Genomic DNA, 24261 nt, shown 5'->3' with positions numbered 1-24261 from the left:
TCAAAATGAATTTTTTTGTTGTTAAAGAGGGAGAAAATGTGTTGAGCAGGTTTATGAGCCTTGCCTCTCTGCCTAGGAAACTAGGTATTTTGACATAATCGCCAGGAGATGCCTCGGGTATTGAATTAACTCAACTGCAAGAGGCAATCACATTGGACAGTGGAGCTTTATTCGTATTACCAGCCCAAGCTGCGTTAGCATCGGAGAGAACTGCTAGGATTGGGTGATGACTGTCCAGGCACTCATTTGTTTTTGATCATTCATTCATTTAATGTTTACTAAACATCTAAAAAAGTCAGACATTGTTCTAAGTGCTGGGGACACATTGGTAAACCCATCAGACAAAAATTACTACTCTCAAGGAGCTTACCTTCTAATATGACCAACAGTGTCACAGTAACTATATGTGTGTGACCAATGCCAGGAGGTAAGAAGACAAGCAAGCCTAGATCTTCACAGACGAATTTTATAGCATGGAAACAAGAAGCAGGTGAAAACTCAGCAGGCAGTTACCCGTGTGATCCCTTCTTTGATAGGGACCTTTGTTAGGTACATTCTTGGGTGTATAATGCACCCAGTTGTGGTAGATAAATACAGAAACTGTGATGCTGAGGAAGTTATGAGTAGAAAGTGACAAATTCAAAATAGGACACCAGTTTGCATGGTTGTGGAGTTAACATTTCTTGTCCGTTCCCCATCACTATCTCACCTCATCCCTAGAGATTCTTGACTATTTGCCACTAGGAAATCATGACTTTAGGCTGAACATAGTTGGATCAATAATTAAGCTCCATATGTTAACTCATTCACTTCTCATCGTGTCATTTCATCCTGATGATAAGGCCTGATGCTGTAATGTAGCTATCTGGTATCCTCACTTTCTCAGTAAGTGTGAACAACTTCCCATTTCTGCGAGGGGATAAAACCAGAGGAAGATGCAGATCTCTCTGCCTCACATCTGTGTTCTGATCCATGCAGTTAGATGCTGTGCTTCTACATGATGCTTTCAGAAGCTGTGAGGGGAAGCAAAAATTAATACGCCATGATCCTTGTCTTGGTGCAGGTTATAGTCTAGTATGGAAACAAAGCATCCACGCAAATAATTGCAAGGCAAGACCATATATATATGTTTACAACAATATATGTATATTACTAGTATATAATACATATTATATATGTATATATTTTTAATAATGAAAACACTTATGTCTAGATAACCAAGAAAACACGATCTACAAAGTTCATGTTACAAGAGAAGGCACATGAGAGCATACGCCATATCTCAAGTCATTGTGATTGGCCATGACCGCTACAGACTGTAGTTCATACACCTCTTAAGCCACTGAGAAGTCTGGCTGTTAGGCGGAATACATCTAGAACTTTTCTTTGTCCGCGTTGGAGTTGTCATAAGCCTAACTCAAGCAGAAAGCGGAAGCCCTGGTCTTCCTCCCTCTCTCACAGCACACGTTCTTCCAGAAAATCCCTGTCACCTCTCATCCACCCTGTTGTAATCATCACATTCAAGACTGTGCAAAATCAGCAGCTGGTCTGCCCCGGGCCTGAGCCGGGCTGTGGTGGGGAAGACTCGCTGCTGTGAGAATCAAAGCAGCGGGACAGGGTACCGTGCGGTGTGCACGAGGGGCCTGGGCGGATGCATGCTGTGGTCAACATGTGGCCAGAGAAGCCGAGCAGCCTCTGGGCTCAGTGAGAGAAATTTCCATTCTCATCCTGAGAATAGGAATTAATTTTATTTTTGACCACCTCAAGAGAAGTTTTGTTTTATCCCCTTCTCTTAGAACTGTTACAAAATAGCTTGCGGGGGGAGGGGTCTCTCTTGAGGAGGAAATAATTCATGGGATTCTTGTTTCCTGTTGCTATGAAATCCTCAGGGCCTCAGGAGTGAAGCTAACAATTTGGATTTTGTTCTGCAAGGTCTGTTTTGATCATGGAATTATAGAGAGTCAAGTCCAAACCCTCATAGTAATGATTATTCCGTAAGGCATTTGTGTTTCAGGTCGAGGGGCTAATGGACTGTAGGAGAGAAAGAATACCCTCAGGCTGGTGGCTCGAGGGATGATTCAGAATCTGGGAGAAGTTTGCAGCGATGAGACACCCCTATGCCATCCTCATGTCACACATGTGTCTCAGACACACAGACCCGGTGGCTTTCACATTGGCTCAGGGCCATTCCCATTGCCATGCCCCATTCCAGCCCCCCATGGCTTCATGAAGGGATTGTGTCAAGAGCTCCTCGCCGATCCTCTGTCTCCAGCCTCAAATCCATCAGTCATCCCCGAACCCCATTGCCTCACTACCCCCCTTCTAATGCTTAATATAGACTTGAGAACAGAAAAGTCCTGGGGGATCTTGATCTGGACTGCTTCCCTGTCCCAACACCCTTCATCCCTCATCCCACCAGGATGCAGTGCAGAGCCCTGCGCTGTGAGGCTGCCTGCCACCTCCCGCCTGTCTAGTCCCAATGAAGCCAAGTATCCCTCAGTTCTCCAGACTCTCCCTACTCGCCAGGGACCACAGGTTAAAGGCAGGGCCATCCATACCTGGCTCCGAGCCCTCTTCCCTCGCCACCCTCTCCCCCAGCTCAGAGATTCCCTGGTCTCAGTGTAGTTGAACACATGGCATGAATTATCTTTAAAATTCCATCTTATGTCTTATCACCCTGGCCTCTGTCCCCTAAATAATGGCCTGAATACTTTGTAACTTTATGGGAAGGTTTGCTTTGGACCAGTCCCTGCTGGGCATAATGGCTCCAAAGAGAGCAGCCATGGAAGAAAACGAAAGGGCTGATGAATGTCCAGATTCCTCAAATTATTGGGAATATGTTTTCCTCCTAATAGGAGGAAGGGGGTATCCCTCATATGAGACACTTTGGACCGGAATATGTCACTCGACAAAAGAAAAAAATCTGATCATGCAAGTAAGTGTGAATATGTGAAGTCATTAATATCAGCTTCCATGCAGCAAATTGCTTGTCATGCTTCATTTATACTCGTTTATGACTAAACAGGAGTATTTGCAGAGACACCCATAAATATATTTTACACAGCTCTCCGGAAGTTTTCATCTCCTGGTTCGCAAAGTGTCTGACAGAGTTGCAGAACCCAGGCCAATTCCAAAGGCAGAGCAGAGTGGGAGGGGGAGCTAGAAGGGCTGAGGAAGGAAAGAAAAGGAAAAAAAAAAAAAAAAAGATCCTGGCCCAGCAGGAGTGATAAAAATGTGAGCTCAAGGCAAGCTTGGATTTATGCATTTAGACAATTCTGTTAAACTAAATGGGAGTTAATCTGTTGTAAATCTTTCCGCTGCTCGGTGATTCTGCAGAAATTCACTTACAGTAACTGGGAATAAAAAGAAACATAATGGCCACACTGATCAGTATATAGCCACAGTCACTGTGGACATAAGAAAGTGGTTGGCCTGCACTTGAAAGGAGACATACCCATGGACATGTGCCCTGTCACAGACAGGTACGTCCTGACAATGAGGTGGACAGAGCAAGTATGTCTGCCCCCACCGATCCATTGAGTGCCAGCATTGCCTGCTTACACTGTTTTCCTGTGTCTTTTTTTGCTTATTGCCTCAGTCCTCAGAAATCCCACCTGGGTGAGGTCAGCTGCCTTTCTCTGGCCATTGTCTGTGAACTCCACTGCTGTTTCTTCAGCTGCTGATGGGCAAATGCCTGTGATTATAGGCACCCAGCTGGGGCGATGTGCCCCAGGCTTTCTGTGGCTGTTCTCACTCCCCTCACTGCCAGCCATCTTTGACCCCGAACCAGGTTCAGCCATTCAGATAAGTCCTTCATATTGTCATGAATCATTTTCGATCTTGTGTAACCAGTATATTAGGCCATCTGTAGCCACTGGAGCCCAAACATGTAAACACTCTATTTTTTTCTAATACTACTTTCAACCAGGCTCCATTAAACTCTCTTCTGGTCCTTTCATGGCATCTTGTGCAGAACGTATAAGTCTAAGTCACTTCTGGTTGTTGTAAGCTAACACAGCTTAAAACTTTAATCTTACTTTGAGTCTCTTGAGCCAAGCATCAGGCTCCAAAAATGCAGAATGGTATGGAGGCATGTTTGACTTTTTCAGGTGTGCTCCCCTTCTCTGCTTGAGGCTGAGAGCCATCAGGAGTCATCCAATGTCCCTGCTGGGGATGAGGAATAACCAGGTCTGTCTCTGGTTCATCTAGCTCTATCCACCGGAGGCTGCTGCTCTACAGAGGACCCCAAGAATGACATCCATGGTCTTGAGTCTGTGCTCATCTATGCCCCAGCTCCTTCCCTTGCTGACAATCCCCTTTGGTTCCTGTGGTCTATATCCTCAATATCCATGGATTTAGGACTTTCAACTGCTTGGTGGCTGCATAGGCTGCCCCATGGATCTTGCCCTCCCATTCCCCATGCTTCTTAATGTGTAACTGGTGCTGTCAATGCCCCCTCCATAACCCTTTGCTCATCCCCTTCCAAGCACACTGGCCTGTTTCTCTGCATATGCAATAGTACCTCTTGTCTTTCACAATCTGTTCTTCCCTAGCTTGGAACAGTCTGCCTTTCTTCTCCCCCAGTCTTAGTCCTAATTGTCTTTTAGGCCAAGTACAAACCTGCTTCTCTGGAAAGGCCAATAGTCCCCCTTCACCATCCTGCCCTCCCTTATGGGATCAGCTGTCCCCTGAATCCATAAAGCACTTCATTAAATTAGGTATCATGTTGGGGCGCCTGGGTGGCGCAGTCGGTTGAGCGTCCGACTTCAGCCAGGTCACGATCTCGGGGTCCGTGAGTTCGAGCCCCGCGTCGGGCTCTGGGCTGATGGCTCAGAGCCTGGAGCCTGTTTCCGATTCTGTGTCTCCCTCTCTCTCTGCCCCTCCCCCGTTCATGCTCTGTCTCTCTCTGTCCCAAAAATAAATAAACGTTGAAAAAAAAAATTTTTTTTTTTAAATAAATTAGGTATCATGCTGGACTGTGTTTTTCAACTTGTCCATCCTCCCAACTAAACTGTGTTTTCCTTGAAGGCATGGACCAATAATACTTAGATGTTCTATTTAAGTATGTCCACAGAATAGTTCTGTGCATGTAAGCATTTAGTGTTTACTCATTGAATGAATGAACAAATAAATGACTGTGCTGGACTAAGAAGAAATTAATGAAGCTACCTGGTCAGCTTGCACTCAGCATTCTGGTCAGATAAGGTGGAGGGTAACTTTGAGGCAGGGCAAGAATGGAGCCAGGCAGTGAGTATGAACAGGTAAGATGGGCTGAGTGTAAGCACTGAGGAGTGGGCGGGGTGGGGGGAAGGGGGCAGTGGACACAGGGAAGTGAGATCTGCTTACAGAGGCAGCTACTACTTACCTCTGGTCAAGTGTTGCTTCAAGAAAATGTTGCCAGATCTCATGTTCCACGAGCAGATATACAAGGAAACCATAGGTAAATTTTCTAGATTTTAAAAACAAATGCCCACATGGGAACTAAATCTAACCTCTGCACACTTAGTCTGTGACAGTGACTTTTAAAAAATCGGATAACCTAGCAGATGAAAATAGTGGCCTGTAGTGAGACTAGCTTCACATGGTGGTGGAGATGGCTGGCAGTTCTCCATGAACGTACTTTAGGGTGTTCCTACCTCCCAGCAGCGTATGTGACATCTAAACCCGAAGGCTCTGGGTTCTAGATTTGGGGTCTACACAATAATACCTTATATTATATACATGGGGATCTGTGTTTTCAAATCATGCTTCCTTTCATTTCTCATGAGATTCCAGATAACTGACATTGAGGAAAGGATTTTCACCATAGCTCACAAAGGGCTGTTGGCCCTTTCTGAGAGTGTGTCTATCAGTATCTCTTCCCAATGGAAGGTCAGCAAGGTTTTTCTCTCTGCATATGACTGGTTGGACCAGAAATGGTAAATAGTTTGGGACAAAGGAGGCCACATGAGCTGAGTATGATGTGGGGCTCACCCAGCTAGGCCCCCCAACCCAGTCAGATACTCTATCTTAGAAAATGTGAAAGTGATGTCCATCCAGATAAGCCAGCAGGACCCAGTCCCCATCCAGTTCCAAAGCCAGGTTAAATGGCAGTTCTCTAGATTTGCTGCAGAATCCTAACCCAGGGTGATCCAGGGTGTTCTAGACATTCACCATATCTCAGAGTCTGTCAGGCTTGAAAACATCACAACCCAGTGGTACAGACCATGTGGGGGCTGAGACAGTTTCCATCTCTTCTCATTTTCCAGGCTCCCCACAACTAAGATTGCCAGATAAAACACAAGATGCTCAGGTACATTTGAATTTCAGATAAACAACAAATAATTGGCTAGTAAATCTATGCTCCATGCAGCTGGGACTTGTACTTAGCTCTTGAGACCTTAACTTCAACTCTTTCTCTTCACCTCACCATCGTCCCTAAACACAGCTGCCAATCTGCCTGGAAGGGGTGGTGCCAGCAGGTCCAATCTGCAGATCTGTGGGGCCTGAGAGCAGAGACCGTATGTGCTGGAAAACCAATGAAAGGTAACACCACCCTGGGCTTACATTCTCATTCACAATCCCTTAGAAAACATGACAGGAAATACCAATGGAAGCAGTAAAATTGAAGGTCACAAGGCTGGTAAGATCACAAGGTGACAAGTCTGATGGCTGGCCCCCTGGCCTGTGCATGGTGCCTCGAATGGTCATGCTGGCCTTTTAGGTCCCGTACAAAGTCCAATAGAGCAGACAAAAACACATTGTAGACTTCTTATGTGGCTGGGCAAGGCTCATAACCTCCCTAATCAGTTTTATTTTCTGAAAACAAGGCAATTGAATCCCTGGTCTCTGAAACCCTTCACTGCTCTAACGTTCTGTGCTAGAGCCCCCTGGGTTCTGGTTCCCACTCTGCCACCTCCTAATGGTTTAAGCACAGGAAAGGAGCTAAGTTCTTCCCCTTCGGAAGTACTAAAAAAGAGACATTTTTGGACAATGGGCCTCAAGATGTTGGATCAAAAAGTAGAAGAGGGCCTCTGAGCACACTTCAGTGCCAGTAGGATTGCACTGACCTTGCTTGCAGTTGCATATATGGAGTTGACACAGGGGAACTCCCAGCCCCCTTCCTCAGTGCTCTCCACCCAGACTTCAGCAGTAGGCCAGAGTGTAGTAGGAGATATTCTCAGCATTTCTAAAATGAGGTGATTTTCTGGGTGCAGAACTCTAAGGTATCTCCTTCTTCTCTTTTGGAAGTCAGAGAGGAAAGTGCTCATCTAAAACAATGAGAATCAACCCAGAATCCAAGCTTCCAAAGTAAAAAACCTCTCTCAAGGGAAGTCTCCCAACAGAGACCAGCACAGAAAATCCCAGGCCACCTCCAGAGAGAAGAGTAATCATGGACTTTCTGGGATATAACTGGGTGGTGACAATACAGATGGCAGGAGAGGGTGTGTCAGTCACTAATAATCCAGCAACCTCCAGTGCTCTTAAATTGTACCAGAAGAATATACATCCTTGCCTCTGTGTGGATAGAGCAAGAATGCAAATTAATGTTTATCAGATTCCAGGAATAAGCCACACTTCATGTATGTTTTCTTATTTCATCCTTAACAGCTCTGGAAAATAGATGTCAGTATCTCACTTTTGCTGATGGTATAAAAATGGGAAGAGTAAACAGAAACCTCATGGCCACACATGTATGAGGCTCCGTGAAAAAGAAAGAAAGAAAGAAAGAAAGAAAGAAAGAAAGAAAGAAAGGAAGAAAGAAGATGCAAAAACTTTAGCGCTCAGATGGAGAGTCTAGGAGGTGTTGGAATGGACATTCTGCTGGCAGGCAGCTGCATTCATTTGGGAAGGGAAGGAACAAAAGATTGCAGTGCACAGGAAAGGAAATCAGAACTAATTGCCTAGAAAAACAGACGGATGTTGGTGCCCATGAGCGCTGAGTTTACAGGTAATCAGTCCCTATCTGCACAGAGCTGTGGCTACCTGCCTGGGGCTGGATGGACATAATGCATTAGGGAGGGAAACACCCAAGGGTCACTGCAGGAGCATCTGAGGACATAAGTACCTTAGAAATCTTTTTCACCAGAGAGACCTTTTCACCAGAGAGACCTCTTGAAGGAGGGGGAGTTCCAGGGGTCACTGGATGACCCCAGAATTGACACAGACTGAATTCAAGGCTTCAGTGTACCTCTGTTATTAGGACACCAGACCCATCTATTAGATTGTCTCAAGAGCTCTTGAAATGGGATGGATGGTATGCTGAGTCAGTTGTTTCTTGAAAATAATTACATGATGAAGTTTATTAAAACTTAACTACCATCAGTGGATGTGGATGGGAGGACACTGAGGCCCAGAAAGGTTAACTGAATGGGAGTTCAGTTCATAGAACTAGTAAGTGGAAGGTCCAGCACTGGCTCAGGTCTACTCCATTCCAAAGTCTCTGCTCTTCGCTTGGTGCCTACATAGTCAGAGTTCACTGGCCCCGGCAAGACCTTCCTTCCCCAAAGGATAACTTAATAATGTCCTGATGTCAGGGCGCCTGGGTGGCGCAGTCGGTTAAGCGTCCGACTTCAGCCAGGTCACGATCTCGCGGTCCGTGAGTTCGAGCCCCGCGTCGGGCCCTGGGCTGATGGCTCAGAGCCTGGACCCTGTTTCTGATTCTGTGTCTCCCTCTCTCAATGCCCCTCCCCTGTTCATGCTCTGTCTCTCTCTGTCCCAAAAAAATAAATAAACGTTAAAAAAAAATTAAAAAAAAAAATAATAATGTCCTGATGTCTAACATAATGCAATTTTATGTGGTAATTTATTCTGTGAAAGGTGCGGTTTGTAGGATTTAAGTCCCATTAATCATTAGTACTTCTTTAAAATGAGCTTCTCAGTGGATGGTGTGTATTAATACCACGAGAGGACTTCAAGCACAGAGATCCCTATGGATTCCCATAAGTGTTCTGACAATTCAGTTCAATTCTGACATTAAATATCCAGCATTGTCAGGGACCCCACTGTTAAGGGCAAAGTCTTTCACAAGACTGGGCCCACTTCAGACACCAGCCTCAAGTTCAGGTATCCCAAGCTACTCACACCCCTTCCTGGCAAGGTACAAATCCCAAAATGCTCCTTTTCTACCCCAACAGGGTAATCTGCAATTCAGCTCTGCCACCCAGAGTTAATGTCAGATACCACAAGGGCTCAGTCCTTCACAGGATTGCCTTGTTCAGACACCCACTGTTCTTAGGGGGGCCAGGGGGCACATACCCCTCTGACTGTCTGTAAATTCAGGGGTTCCCATAAGCAAATTTACATAAGCTCTGATAATTCACTAGAATGACTCACAGAACACACTTCAAGTGCTTATTTATGATTATAGGGATTATTATTATAAGGTATTTAGATCAGGTTTAGCCAAATGAAGATATGCATAAGGCAAGGTCTTGGGGAGGGTGAAGACGTTCTGTTCCCCTTCCTCATAGAATCAGTGCATGATACCCAACTAGCACACCAATGTGCTCAACCAGGAAATTCCACCGAATGCGGTGTCTAGAGTTGTTTTTTTTTTTTTTCTTTTATGTTTATTTCTTTTTGAGAGATAGAGAGAGCATGAGCAGGGGGAGGGGCAAAGGGAGAGGAAGACACAGAATCTGAAGCAAGCTCCAGGCTCTGAGCTGTCAGCATAGAGCCTGATGCGGGGCTTGAACTCACAAACCTTGAGATCATGACCTGAGACAAAGTCAGAGGCTTAACTGACTGAGTCACCCAGATGCCCCCAGTTTTTATTAGAGTTCTTATTAGAGTTTCATCATATAGCGATCATTGATCAACTCACTTGCCACCCGTTTGAACTCAATCTCTAAGCCCCTGCACCCCCACTCAGAGGTTGAGTGGATAAAATTCCAACCCTCTAATTACAAAGTAGGTGTTTCTGATGACCACACCCTATCCTAAAGCTACCTAAGGATCTACCATTTGTCACCTGATTGGCACAGCAAACACTCTGACTCAGGAGATTCCAAGAGTTTTTAAAGCTCTGTGCAAGGAACTGGGCACAAAGATCAGATATATTCTTCATTATACCACACTGTGAGATGGGGAGATGATTTCACTAAAAGGGGGAAAGAGCCTAGCAGAGGAATCAGGGGTTCTCAAACCAGGCGATAAAACAATGAGTAAAAACAGATGTGGTCTTTGCCTAAGACCAGGAACTCTAGGAGAATCAACATGGTTTTGTGGTTGAGAACACAGCTCTGGGCACAGATTCTGACTCTCTACCTCTCACAAACTATCATATTTTAGATAAAACGACTGTGTAATCTCTCTGGTCTCATTTTCCACATCTACTTGATGGGGCTAATACTAAGCCTAACCTCAAAGTCTTGTCATGAAGATTTAACAAGACAATCCATGATATGCACTTAGAACAGTGTTTGATAAATGGTAAGATATTAGGAATAATAGTATCATAATCACCATAGTATCATAATAACCATCATTATCATAGTGGGGAAGATAGACATGGAATGTCTGTAAAATAATTATTACACAATTCTTTATGCAATGAAGGAAAGCAACTAAGTTGTATTATAGTTGTGTTTTTTACATCATGGGTTGTAACCCATTGATGAATCATAAAATTAGTTTAGGGAGTTACCACCAGCACTTTTGAAAAGTGTAAAAGAATAGACAATATCAGAGAGCATTGCTTACTGAAAAATTGTTTCCATTGCATCTATGTGTATGCATTTTGTATATGTTGTACTGAGTCACCATGGAAAATGCACTGTTATTTCAATTTACTGAACTAAGCTCTTTGAAGGCAGAATGACATTAAAATCATCTTTCAATTCCTAAAAGTCAAACATAGGGCTCAGTACAAAATAGACACTAGTAAATCTGTTTTCAATAAAAGGAGATTGATGGGTGGATGAATATAATTGAATTCTAAATGTCTTCATTGAGTATGGGATATGAACCAATGTTTTTGCTGTGTACTGAATGGGAGACAGAAACTCTTAAGTCCAGGGCTCTATCCTATAGACTTGAATGTAAAAAAACAAAACAAACAAACAAGCAAAAACCATAAAAACCGTGAGAGTACAATCCAAGAAAATATCGTTATGTTTATTTGACAATTATTTGATGGGCCCCTATTATATATCTAGCACTATTCTAGGAAAGGAGAGTAAAATACTGACCAGAGAACCCATCCTCATGTAACTTAAATTCTGGTGAGTGAGATAGAAAATAAGCAATCAGATACATAATATAATGTCAGCAGTGATAAGTCCATGAGGAAAAAGGAAGGAGGAGAAGAGGAAGGGCAGCATCAGCTGCCCTTTTGGATGGCAAGGTGAAAAGTTGGTGCGTGAGCACAGACCCAAATGAAGCAAAGTGCTGGGTCATATGGCCATCTTAGGAAAGAGTGTACAAGCAAAAAATAATCCAAGGGCAAATGTCTGAAAATGGGCCACATTTGATTCACCTGAAAAAGAGCAAGAAGGTAGGAGCGTCTGGGTGGCTCAGTCAGTTGGGCATCTGACTTTGGCTCAGGTCATGATCTTGCTGCTTGTGGGTTCGAGCCCCGCGTCGTGCTCTGTGCAGACAGCCCAGAACCTAGAGCCTGCTTCGGATTCTGTGTCTCCCTCTGTTCTGTCCCTCGGATTCTGTCCCTCCCCTGTTCACACTCTCTCTCTCAAAAATACATAAACATTAAGAAATTAAGAAAAAGAAGAAGAAGAAAGAGCAAGAACTGCTGTAGGTGGAGACAAGGGAGTGAAGAAATTGTGTGTGTGTGTGTGTGTGTGTGTGTGTGTTTAGCTACCAAAATGCTATGCATGATAAGCTCGACAAAGAGGACAATGAAGACCTCTTTGCGAGGCAAGAAAGGAAAATGTGCAATGAGCAATGGCTATATACTAATGACAGTGTATTCCCTTCTTTAATCCTCACAATAGCCACCATGACAATAATAATACCTAATAATATACTGATTACTGCCTTCAGCACTGTGTGTACAAACTCATTGATAAGAAGCCTGTGACACTTTATAGAGGAGGAAACAAGCTCAGATATTTGAAATGATTTGCCCAAGTGGCTGAAGCCAGCAACAGACAGACTTGGGTTTTTAATTGACTACTGTGTGACCCTTCATCCCAATTGACCTACCCCACAGACTCTTGGGGGGGATATTTCAGATTAGGTCATGCCTGGGTAGATCTGGGAGGAGAGAGCAGGGGTGAAAAAAAGGGCCACTTCAGGTACACTAGTTCAGACTAGAGTGATGTGGGTTGATGAGGCCCTAACATGGAGACTGCATAGCTGTAGTAGGAAGAGGGACCCATCTCAGGTGGCTCCACAGGCAGTGCTGTTCCCATCCTCTCTTTGTCAGATGCCAGCTGTCATCACAATGGAAAGGCAGCAGCCTGAACTGTCATGGCCCAGAGGAAATTCACAAGCAATGCAGGTACCCTCCAACAAAGCTAACAACTTTTTGGTCACAAGCAATAAGGAATCCAAAGGATCCAGGGTATTGAAGTAAAGTAGTTACCTTTGTGATGGTATAAGAATATTTGGAGTGACTGGGTGGCTGAGTTGGTTAAGCAGCCAACTTTTGGTTTTGGCTCAGGCCATGGTCTCATAGTTTTGTGGGTTAGAGCCCTGCATCAGGCTCCGCACTCCCAGTGAGGAGCCTACTTGGGATTCTCTCTCTGCCCCTCCCCACTTGTGCTGTCTCTGTCTCTCTCAAAAAATAAACTTAAAAAAAAAACATAAAACAAAAAAAGAATATTATTTGTTGCCTCCCTACCACTTTGCCCTTTCCGAATAGAGCGCTGTGTGAGGGCAGCCTGTCAAGGATGTTTTCTATCATGCTCCCAGATTGACTCCCATGCAACCGCCCACCAGCATCTTCTCTGGAGTCCAAAAACTTGGCAAGGCAAGAAAAGGTTCCATCTGAGGTGAAGAGAGGTGCTTATGCCCTTGTGCTCCTCCCACTGTAGGGAAGCACCTGTTCATTACAGCCTAGCCACACACCACCCACACTGCCACCCAACACATCCTATAGGACTAAGAGAAGGGCAGTTGTGTGTGCCAGAAGCAATGTCCAGTGGAAATGTATAGCTCCATGTGCAATCAAGACTTTAACCTTCCCAAAAAGAGGTCTGGCCTTTGCCCTTGGCTACTAGAAAATGATCTATGGGCCCTTGGAATGTTTCTTTGCCTAGGGATCTTGGGTCACACCAAGGTCACATTGGATAGCCTAACAATGTGATTGAGGGTAGGGACAGGATGCACTGGATAGTAACAATGTGATTGAGGTGAGGGCTTTGAGTCATGTAATATCAGTCAGTCTTTGGAGGGGCTGGAGACAACAGTTACCTGCATGGCCAATTGATGAATCATGCCTAACCTAATGGAGCCGTAGTAGAAATTCCAAATACTAAGGCTCAGGTGAGCTTTCTTGATTGGTAATAGTCCATGTTGATTGTCACAAGTCAACATCAGGAGAGAGACATCATCCTGACTCCACAGGGAGAACCACTGAAAATTCCACATTTTGGACCCTCCTAGACTCTGCCCTCTATGCTTCTTGCTTGGCTAACTTTCATATGCATCCTTTCCCTCTAATAAACTGTAACCATGAGTGTAACAGCCTTCAGTGAGCTCTGAGTTTTTTCTAGCAAATTATTGAACCTAAGGTTGGTTTCAGGAACCCCCAAACTTGCAATTGGTTTCAGAAGTAAAGATAGTCTTGCATGGACTGCTCCCTCTCATACTTACCTGCAAATGGATGAGGCATGGGCGTCTTTCCTCTTCCCTTGGCTAGCTACATCATCTCAAGTAATCCACTTACTCTGGAATCTGGCTTGTGCATCTGCAAAGTGTGCATAATGTATATCAGATATGGCTGCTAGATAATTAAATCATGAGTTAAAGTCAGGCTGACCCACAGAATAAAGGGCAGGAATCCAGAGACCATCCACTACTCTTCTCTTACTCCTTCTGGCCTTTCTGAACAAACTAGGATAACTATTTACTTCCAAACTTTAATTTTCCTGCCCTTTACTGGAAAGAACTACCCCATACCTCCCTGTGGCTGAGTCCTTCCCAACACGTAGGTCTCTACTCAAATGTCTTCTCTTCCAAAGGGTTTTCCTTAATGCTATCCAACTTAGTGCCTCACTCTGGGCACTTCCTACAACATCTTTCTGCTTTACTTTCTTCATAGCAATTATCTCCAGCTGTAATTCTCTTGATCACATCTTGATTCATGGGTTTAATCTCCATCTTTCCCTCTGAAATTAAACTCTGAAAAAGCAGGTCCAAATAGGTCTTGTCCATGGCTATGTCTGTAGATTCTATAGTCGTACCTGACCTGTGGTACAATGGCTATTTGTTGAATTAATGAACTTCTTCCTTTAATTGGAGAGAAAATAACAAAAGACTGGAATAGAAAAGGAGCCTGCCACATAGCACACATCATCAGGATAAGCATATTTAGCTAAAGCTTTTCCCTGTTGTGTCCAAGTTTCCTCACCTTTTAAACAGATTTGAATTTTGTTAGAATTAAGTGAGATGAATATAAAATTGTTCCAAAGTCCAAGTTTTGAACTCACGCTAGTTGCTCCTATTGTGAAACCAGTAGTTGGTGGTGGTGGTAGTGGTGGCAGTGGTGGTTTGGTTTGATTTTGTGTCTTTTGGGTTTTGTTTTTGCGGGAGAGAGGTTATTTGTTTGGTTGATCATGTTTGGTTTTTGTTTGTGTTTTTGTGATGAAGCAAAAAAGAAATGCCACAGTTATAAGAGAAGTGTATCAAAAGAAAACTTTAGCATGTAAGTGGAGGAGGCAGATGAAGAGGGTGGATTGGGTGTGTCTGTGCTATGCTTCGCTTACCAGGCAAAGTACCTTCCCTGTAAGCCCCTTTTGGGTCTCTTTTAGTGTGACTGCTGGGAGGGTTAAGGGTAGCAGTGTGCATAAATCATTGGCACATTATGAGGATCCACAATATTGGACCTCCCTAGGTTTTGCCCTGGCAAGTGCATCAAGAATTCAAACACTGGCATTTCCCTGCTTTGGATAGGAGTTTGGCACTTATAATTTTTTTTTTTTTACAGAGTGGGAAAGAAGGCATTAGACAGTGACAAATGTGTCTCCTGAAGGTAACTTAATGCAGATTCCAAAAGCAGCATTCTCTGCTTCTCTGGAGAGTTGGTCCCTTTCTGCAGACTGACAGAGACACAAGCAGATGTTGGTACTTACACTTTTACCTTGATGGCAGGTTATGAACAGAAGGTCAGATTAAACTTGGAGATGTGTGTGTGTGTGTATGTTTGTGTGTGTGTATACTGTTACTTTATTTTCATAAGGAAAAAGACAATGAGAAAGAACCTTGAATTCAAACGGAGCCAGGAATAAAAATCCAGTCAACACAGCCACATGAGTGACTTTTGGGCATGTCCCTTCCATTTCGTTGCAGTCACCATGTTTACCCCCAATTCCCATCCTCCCCTATTTAAAATAGCCCTACTTGCTTGGGCATTCACATCTCCTCCTGTGTTTTCCTCCAAGTCAATTCCACACAGCTTTAAGGTAGAGCACGTGACTCCTCAGCAAATCTCACCTCCCCCACATAAGTTACTGGTTCGGGAGGGGCCAGTCAATCCAATTTGGGTAATAAAACTGGAAAATGTTTACCTAGTGGCTTCCAGGGAAAATAATCCTCTCTCTTAAGAGAGATTTCAGAAGAGAAACGTCCTTTCTCTTGATATGGACCCAGAAACCTCCCTCACTGAAGCTTTGGGCAGCCACCTTGCAACCACAAGGGGGAGCCAGGAGATGACAGTAGAGGGAAAGAACCCAGGTCCTGCCATTACCTAGCTGTTTAATTATGCAAGCCTGGGCCTCAAATGCCCAGAGAAACTTTCCAGGAAAGTTGAGCTAATAGAGTTGATTTGTCTATTTCTTGAATCGAAACACATTTACATCCTACCTAATGCAACTGGTTGGCTCCTGGACTCATCAATTTATTCATCCCACATCTTTTATTCCTTCTTTTATCCATTTATTCGTTCAACAAACAGATCACCATTACTTAACTGGGGACTTGCAATAGACTCTTTAAGCTCACAGTTTAGAGATAAATACAAAACCAAGTTTTATTAAAATAAAAAAGGATTCAGTCCAGTAAGATAAGTGCCATAAGGAAGGTGATATAAGATACAGAGTGGCACAAAGAAAGCATCAATCAACTGTACCTTGGACAGAAAAAGAAGAGTCGTCAGGGTCTTGAGCAGTGAGGAGACATTCTTTCCAGGCAGAAGGAGGGCAATGTTACATCAGGCAGAAAAATAAACATGTTTAAGGATTCAGAGGTGCAAAATAGCAAGAAAGAGCTCAAGGAAGAACAAGCAATTCAGTATGACTGGAGTGTGTGGACATGAAAGGGAAATGTCGGGAGACAAAACTGACAGCTAAAAAAGGGAGGATTTGAAGGACTTTGCATGCCACTATTAGGGAGACACTAATGGGTTTTAGGCAGTAGTTTTCCATTCTATAGGTTCTCCCAAAGTCACCCTTCCTCCCTCCAGAAGCCTTCCACGACTACATACATATTTCAGTGAGCCTTGAAATGCATTCTATCCAACTATCCAATTTGGTAGCACACAACACTAAGGCATGACATGTGTCCAAGACCCAGAGAAGCCAGTAACCAGTGTCTCACTTCTCTCTCTGGAGTGAGTACTCCATTAAGGCAAGTCAAACTAAATGGAGGACCCCTAGTGACTTCAAAGTTACCCAATGGCATTTGCCTTTGAAATAAATTAAGATCTCTTGGATCCATTATTACCAAGAAAGTTTTTTGTGATATATTTCCAAGGAGTCATTGGCAAAATAAAAGCATTTATTTTATTTTATGTGTTCGGTCATACATTCATTTATATGACAAACTCTTAGAGTTTGGTACTAGATAAGTTGCTAAATGATTAAAACCTGTATTATTATCTTTGACAGCTTCTTGATTCTTTTTCTCAGAACTGTAAAAGCTTAGCAAGTCCCATAAAAATGTATGTGCCTTCCATGGCAGCCAGGCTGCCAGGGCAAAAGGAGCCCTGAATATGCAATACCCATTCATCCCCAGTGCCTTTGCTCAAGATGTTCTCCTGCCAGGAATGCCCTTCCTTCTGTTTACTTTTGCTTTTGCTCATCAAGGCCAAATTCAAGACCTACCTCTTTCCTGAGATCAGATTACAAAGAAAGCACTAGACTGGCAATGAGGCGATTTAGTTGCATTAGGTTTGCACAGTCACTTGAAAAGCTGAGCATGTTTCTCCAATAGTAAAATAAGAGATTTCAACAGATCAGTTCAAGATACAGGTATTGAGCAATTAGCTTATAGATTAGACTTTAATAGAGGCTGACATATAAAGATAAGTATGATACTATCTCTTTTTTTGAGGATTTCTCAAACTGCATGGGGAAAGACATACAGAGATACATACAAAAATAATTACAATAGCTAGATATTATTACATAGTATGGGAGACTGTGTCAATGTTTTCCAAAAATGCACCAAGCTGGTATTCTGTAATCCCATCCTCTGATAGTTTTTTCAACATTTTATACTTAATTCATCACGCTGTTTATATGAATTAAACTTTTTTTTTCAACTCAACTAAACCATAAATGTATTTTTTGAAGAAACACATTTGCAATATGATTTAGAGTTAGCAAAAATATTTCATTTGTGATAGCTAATTAAATCATCACATTAAATTATTAAGCTATATTATTTGTCTTCTATAGAAGAAGAGGCTCCAAGAAGATAAGCATCTTATTCAATCTCATACAAGTAAGTGGCAGACCCATGGTACAAGATTAACTGGTTTCCTTTCTGCGCCATGATGCTCAGTCCTCATGCCCTTAGGTCAGAGTTCTCCCTCTCTCTTTCTCTCTCCTTCTCTTTCTCCCTCTCTCTTTCTCTCTTTCGCACACATGCTCATCTCTTATTTAAAATTTTGTTAAGAGGGGCACCTGGGTGCCTCAGCTGGTTAAGTGTCCAACTCTTGGTTTGGCCTCAGGTCATGACCTCACGGTTTGTGTGTTTGAGTCCCACGGTGGGCTCTACACTCTCAGTGCAGAGCCTACTTGGAATTCTCTCTGTCTCCCTCTCTCTCTCTACCTCTCCTCCACTCGTTCTCTTTCCTCTCTCTCTCTCTCATTCTCTCTCTCAAAAATAAATAAATAAGCTTTAAAAAAACTGCTAAGAAGCAACATTATAGAGATGTGGAAGCCTATACAAATTACCTCCCCTTTTACACCACTCTTATCCTAAAATGCCTCTGCTTCTTCCACTTCACCTACTTCATCAAAACAGATACCCTTCTCTTCTCTATGTCTAACCCCTTGTCACACACCTGAATAATCCCTCCCACCCACATCAAGACTTTTCTCTAGGAGCGCCTGGGTGGCTCAGTCAATTAAGCATCCGACTTCAGCTCAGGTCATGATCTCATGGTTCCTGGGTTCGAGCCCATGTTGGATTCTGTGCTGACAGCTCAGAGCCTGGAACATGCTTCAGATTCAGTGTCTCCCTCTTTCTCTACCCCTTCCCTCCTCCTGCTCTGTCCCTCTCAAACATTAAAAAACAATTAAGACTTTTCTCCATTGAATCTTCCCTCTTAGTGTCTCTTCCTTTCTTTCACTAAAAAATGTTTACATGCACCCTCATCCCAAATCAACATCATTAATTAAGGCTATTCTATACCAAGCCTTGAGTTGAATATTGGGGTAACAAATATGAATAAAATGTGAGTTTTGTCATTGAAGAGCTCGTCCTCAAGTCTTAGGAGACAAGCAAGGTCATGGCATTACCTCATGCAAGGATCTCTTGTTCTCACTGAAATTCAGACATAGATCAAGAGAAGATTGTAGTTTAACAAACCAAGAACCATGACATTCCTGTCCAAACACCCAATCACACATTCAAAACTAGTCAACTTACCACTACCTATAAAAGTCCCAGTTATTGTTTAATCCCAAAGCCTGACCGCATGGTGTTCTCTACACCATAAATGCCTCTTCAAAGATCTTAGGCTGGCAATCGCATCCTGTTCCTCAAAGTGTTCTAGTTTTCTTATAATCATAAGTTTGCTTCCTACATTTTGCAAAATTAAGCAACTTTTGAGGTTTGGCTCACATTCATTGGCATTCTTCTGCTTGACCCCACATGCTTTTGAAGAAGGAGGACTCTGCATTCATGAACAAGAAAGAGACAGGCCCCAGGAAGGGAAGAACTCATCACACAAGGACTCACAGGTGGCCAATGGGTCTGGAATGAAGGGAGCAGAAGGCAGTGATGTGTGCAGAAGCTGAATCAGTAGGAGGAAACAGGTTGATACCTTAGAAGCCAAGCTATCAGTTTTTGACTTGATCTTTAAAAGACTGAAAGTCATTTAGGATTTGGGGTTGGGGATGCTGTGTCAGATTTCCTTTCTGAGGAGATGATTTAGTTTGTTGTACAGAGAAAAGATGCAATGGGGAGTAGCTGGAGGGCAGCTGGTCAGGAAGACATTATAGATGTTGAGGAGAGGCGAAGGTGGCCCGGACTCTACCCTGAGAAGAGTATGAACGAAGTGCAGCCCGATGCCACCCGCAAGCAGAGCCATATGGCTCCGTTCTGTCTCACATCTGGCCCATCACTCTCTCCCATCTGTTGCCACCAAGTGGGTGCACAGAGAATAGCTAATGACAAATACATTCACACAGGGACTGGGCAAGGCCAGACAGACAGTTGAGGACTAGAAGAATGTATGAAACTCTGAGGCACACACTTTTTGTGAGGATTAGATGAGAAGGGGCATATCAACTTTTCGGTGCAGGATGTAGAATACCAAATGTTTGGTAAGCCATCCAGGATTCTGAAGAACAGAACCACTTGAACACAACCAAGTTTACATTAGGATGAGGCTGCTTAAGGCAATGTTGCTGGTGTAGGAAGAGCCACAAAGAACCAGAAAGGCAGGGAACGGCATTGAGCCTGAAGGTCTAGCCCACGATAGAGTCAGGTGAATGAGTAATGAGGCTGGAATCTCAACAACCTGAAAACAGTGTAGAATAAGAGATGAGGGATGGGATAGACAAGGGGTTCAGACCTGAGGCCGTCAGCCAACAACAGGACGGAGCTGCCATAGTTGAGCAGCAACCATCGTATGGGGCCGAGCAGGCTTGCAGGCTGAGGAAATTGTGCAGAGCAGATCTCCAGAGCAGAATCCTGGGTGCAGCACCTAAAAAGGACAGGGAACATGCTGCTTCCAGAAGAAGGACACCACTCCCACCACTGGGCTCCAGACCTCATGGACCTCATGTGCTCACTTACACGATTCTCCCTAGCAGCAAGGTGGAAGGAGTAGCTTGTTAACCTTCTCAGTAGCTCACCTGCGCTGTTTGTACATGGGGATCCAGGAAGCTGCCACTCTCCCAAAGAAGAAAACAAATACTGGTGATACAAAAAAAAAGCCTTAATATTCGATTCCTTTGAGATTCGGTGGAGCTCTCTAAGTGAAATCCCTGAATCACGGATAAAAACAGAGTAAGTACAGATGAAGAGGTGCCATCTCTCAGAATGCTCTGAGAAAAGCAGGAAGCCAACTAGGAGGACCACTGCTATGAGAAGTGTCCAACCAGAGATGTGTTCAGAAAGAGGGCCCAAGAAACTCTTACCTATCCTAGAAAGTGTTCAAAGGCTGCAACTGAAAGTCTTTGCTGTCACAGGCTAAGGACCAGAAGAGAAAGAGGGGGAAGACTCATGGTCATCAGTGCTCAGAAAGCAGCAGATTTTGGTGGATGCAGGCTCTGGGGTTAACATGCCAGAGATCAAGACCCTGTGAAAGAACCCAGGTGTCTCTAACACCATGGGGCAGCAGTCACCTTATCTGTAAAGTGTGCACACCCATAAACAATTTTTCAGCAAGATGGCTTGATTTTGAAATAAGATAAAATTATGTAAAGCACCCAGCATGGTGCCTGGCACACTTGAGATGTCCCCTGGGTTCATGCATTTAATGAATGTTTAATGAGCTCCTACTATTCACTAGATAGTTCCCTGAGTACTGGGGATGTGGTAGTTAGAAGAAAAAAAAAATTCATGTCCATATGAAGCTTATATTTGAGGGAGGATGACAAAAGAAATAGGTCAGCAGAGATTCTAACATGGGATGTGTGTGGCGTGTTCAAGCAATTGTGGTTACAGTTTCTTTTCCTTCTCCTCCTGTCCCTTCAAGACCACTCAACACACGTCCTCTGTGGGCCTTCCTGTCTTCGGTCTTCAAGCTGTATCATCTCTTGGGGAGATGTCTTCCAAACCTGTGCCCATTCTGTGAAAAGTTCCTCTATGGAAGTAGAGCAGGTGCCTCCTTCAGAGAAGCAGATTTCCCTCAGAGAACTAACCTGTCTCCAAGCCTGACAACTGGCAGTGGGCAGGTGGTCCTACCCCCAGGCCTTGCAGGTTTCTGCTTATCACAGCTGCTCAGAATGCCTTCGGATGCCTGTGGCAGCCTGGGCACATGCCTCGGAAGGGAAGCAGATTATTCACAAGAAGGAAGTGTGAGATAGAAGATGTAGTGAGAACGGGGAAGGGGAGCAAAGAGACCCACAGCCACTCCCCCTTCTGATTTCTGACCAAAAAAAAAAAAAAAAAGAGAGAGAAAAAACCCAAAGGCTTAGATTGTGTTCCTCAGAGGCTCTCCCCCCACTGGTTAATGGAAAAGGCAGGTGGGAAGTGAAAAGGCAGAAAGGAAATGTGGAATGTTTTCTTTTGCTTTGTTGGCTTTGGAAAGCTAAAAAAGAATCCACCACCTGTGATTCTAGCCCTGATTGCAAAACACTCTGTTCTTTTAGCTCTGAGTCTGTAGTTAGCAGATTGTCAGTTTAGCCTCACAGCAGCATCGCGGCCAAAAAAGATTAGACATTTTAATTTCCTGAGCAGGTGCAGGCATCGGGACTGGTTTCAGAATACCAGTAAAAAGTGGAATAGAGGTGGAGAAGAAAAGCAAGGACTGTGGTGGAGCAGGGTGGGTGGGCAGAGGAGGAACAAATGAGGCAAAAACAAGACGAATGTAAGCATGTGGGAGAAGAAATACAAGAAATAGAAGAGGGTGGCAACCAGAAGGGGACTGAGGGTACCTCAAGGAAATTACTATAAATTTGGAGATCAAAGGGAAGGGGGCATTCCGTACATCTGCTCCCATGTTAAGCTCAACCTCACATATGATCAGGGTCATAATTAATCCACAGTGGTTTGTGAAAATGTGAAAAGATTCTGTGGCCCCAGCAGACATGGCAGCTGTTCTCACGGCCTGTCTTAGTGAGCAGAGCTGCATTTCACCGCCATACATGCACCATTGTGCAGATCTCAAATGTACACCTCTGCATGATGGTCCCTTTCATACTATAAAATGGTCCCTTTTCATACTATAAAATCGATTTTAAGGAAGGCAGCAGGACTTTGGAATGTTGAGACAGAGATGTTCTATCATGAGATAAAAGAAAGCAAAGTGGCAAGTGGGGAGAAGAAAAAGGTGAAAGAATGCAGCTCTGAAAACTTGGCTGTGAGAATGTCAAATAGTCAAAGGCCATATCTCCAAAGGAGGAGCACATTTCCTAGAATAGAGCCAGTGATGTGGGAGGATGAGAGTCAAGGCACCTGCCCAGGCCCCACCCTCTGGGATTCTTTCCCACCACCCTCTCAATCTCAGTCAGCCAATGAATGAAGAAATGCATTTTTGAGTCCACTCAAATGCATTTTGAGTCCATTTTGATCCTATCCCATCCCAGCCTTTCAGTGATGTGGGAAAGGGAGGGAACATGGAGATGATGTAATGATTACCTTATATGTGCCTGAGGTCTGTGTTTACACAAATTTATTTAATAAGCATTTATTGTGCACTCACTATGTGCTAACCATTCCGCTAGGTACTGGCCGTATAACTGCACCAAGGTAATCACCATCTCTTTGCTCATATGACCATTGTGATTATGACACAAGATAAAGTGAAGGCAGTACACAAAATTATTAAGAACATGAACAGGTATGGTAATAATAATAATGGTTCCTGTCTCATAGAATTGTTTAATGGCTAAATTAGATGATATGAGTGATTGAACACAATGCATGGTTCAAAGTAGGTTATCCATAGCATTACTTACCTTCCCATATTTCTTCTTCCTTTCCAACTTTAGAAATGAGAAGAAATAGTTTCAGATGGACAAAGCTAGAAGAATGTTACTGTCACCATTACAATATAAACAATTTCAGGAAAAATTTCAATTACTTTTCTTACACTCGTTAGGGAATTCAGGTCACAGGACAAAAATCTGAGAATCTAGAGAGTCACCACAGAGAGAAACAAGGCCCACCAAGACACCCAACAGGACTCAATAATGCCAGTAGGAAGATTCAGAGAGAAAATTTTAATGAATTTCTAAAATCTGAATGTGGTCTAGTTTGAGAGTGTGAAACCTCTTTGACCACAGACACAGAGAGGTCCACACTTTCTTTTTTAATTTATTTAGTTAAATTAATTAATTAATTTTTATTTCTAATTTTAAGTTTTCACTTTAATTCTAGTTAGTTAACACACACTATTATATTAGTTTCAGTTGTACAGTCAAGAAACAGACTCTTGGGGCGCCTGGGTGGCTCAGTTGGTTAAGTACCTGACTTCAGCTCAGGTCATGATCTCGTGGTTCGTGAGTTTGAGCCCCGCGTCGGGCTGGGAGCCTGGCGCCTGCTTTGGATTCTGTGTACCCTCTCTCTCTGCCCCTCCCCAACTCATGCTTTGTCTCTTTCTGTCTCTGAAAAATGAATAAACCTTAAAAAAAAATTTTTTTAAGAAACAGACTCTTAATTATAGGTACACACCCTCTTGAAAGCATTTCCTCCAGGACCCCATTAGGCATTCACAAGGAAAATCAGAGAACCCTGAGAAGGCTCCCCCACAGAGCTGGCTGGGGGATATGGGGCAGTAGGTATTGCTGAGATCCATCCACAACCATTTTTCTGTCTTCCTTACAGAACAGAAACATTAATCTACAGGAGAAAAGGTAACAAAAACAGTAGCCCAAGGGCACTTGAGAATACCTACTACAACTGGTGGAAGGGAATAGGGGGAAAAAAATCTACCCATGGAAGAAGGGTGCACATACATGCTATGCCCATATGATCTTTGGGAGAACGGGTAGAAAAACTTGTGAAAGCCATAGCCGCAAGACACAGACTCAATGACTGTCT

General features: G+C 43.6%; 1 long non-coding RNA gene across 2 annotated transcripts; it reads left to right on the top strand.

Moving 5' to 3' along the window:
* Nucleotides 1–12436: 12436 nt before the first annotated feature.
* Nucleotides 12437–23464, top strand: LOC121030217 (uncharacterized). 2 transcript variants are annotated; one of them, XR_005790117.1, is made up of 5 exons: nucleotides 12437–12502; nucleotides 15089–15133; nucleotides 19213–19364; nucleotides 22944–23059; nucleotides 23211–23464. It is a non-coding gene; the product is annotated as an uncharacterized LOC121030217 (long non-coding RNA). The 2 variants fall into 2 exon arrangements; XR_005790118.1 differs by having other exon boundaries at nucleotides 12440–12502; nucleotides 15089–15266.
* The last annotated feature ends 797 nt before the right edge of the window (nucleotides 23465–24261 follow it).

The sequence above is a fragment of the Herpailurus yagouaroundi genome, unplaced genomic scaffold (genome assembly GCF_014898765.1).
Source record: "Herpailurus yagouaroundi ecotype Mexico unplaced genomic scaffold, PumYag 140, whole genome shotgun sequence".
Taxonomy (NCBI): domain Eukaryota; kingdom Metazoa; phylum Chordata; class Mammalia; order Carnivora; family Felidae; genus Herpailurus; species Herpailurus yagouaroundi.
The sequence above is the reverse complement of the archived record's forward strand: the minus strand, read 5'-3'. Positions and strand labels throughout refer to the sequence as shown.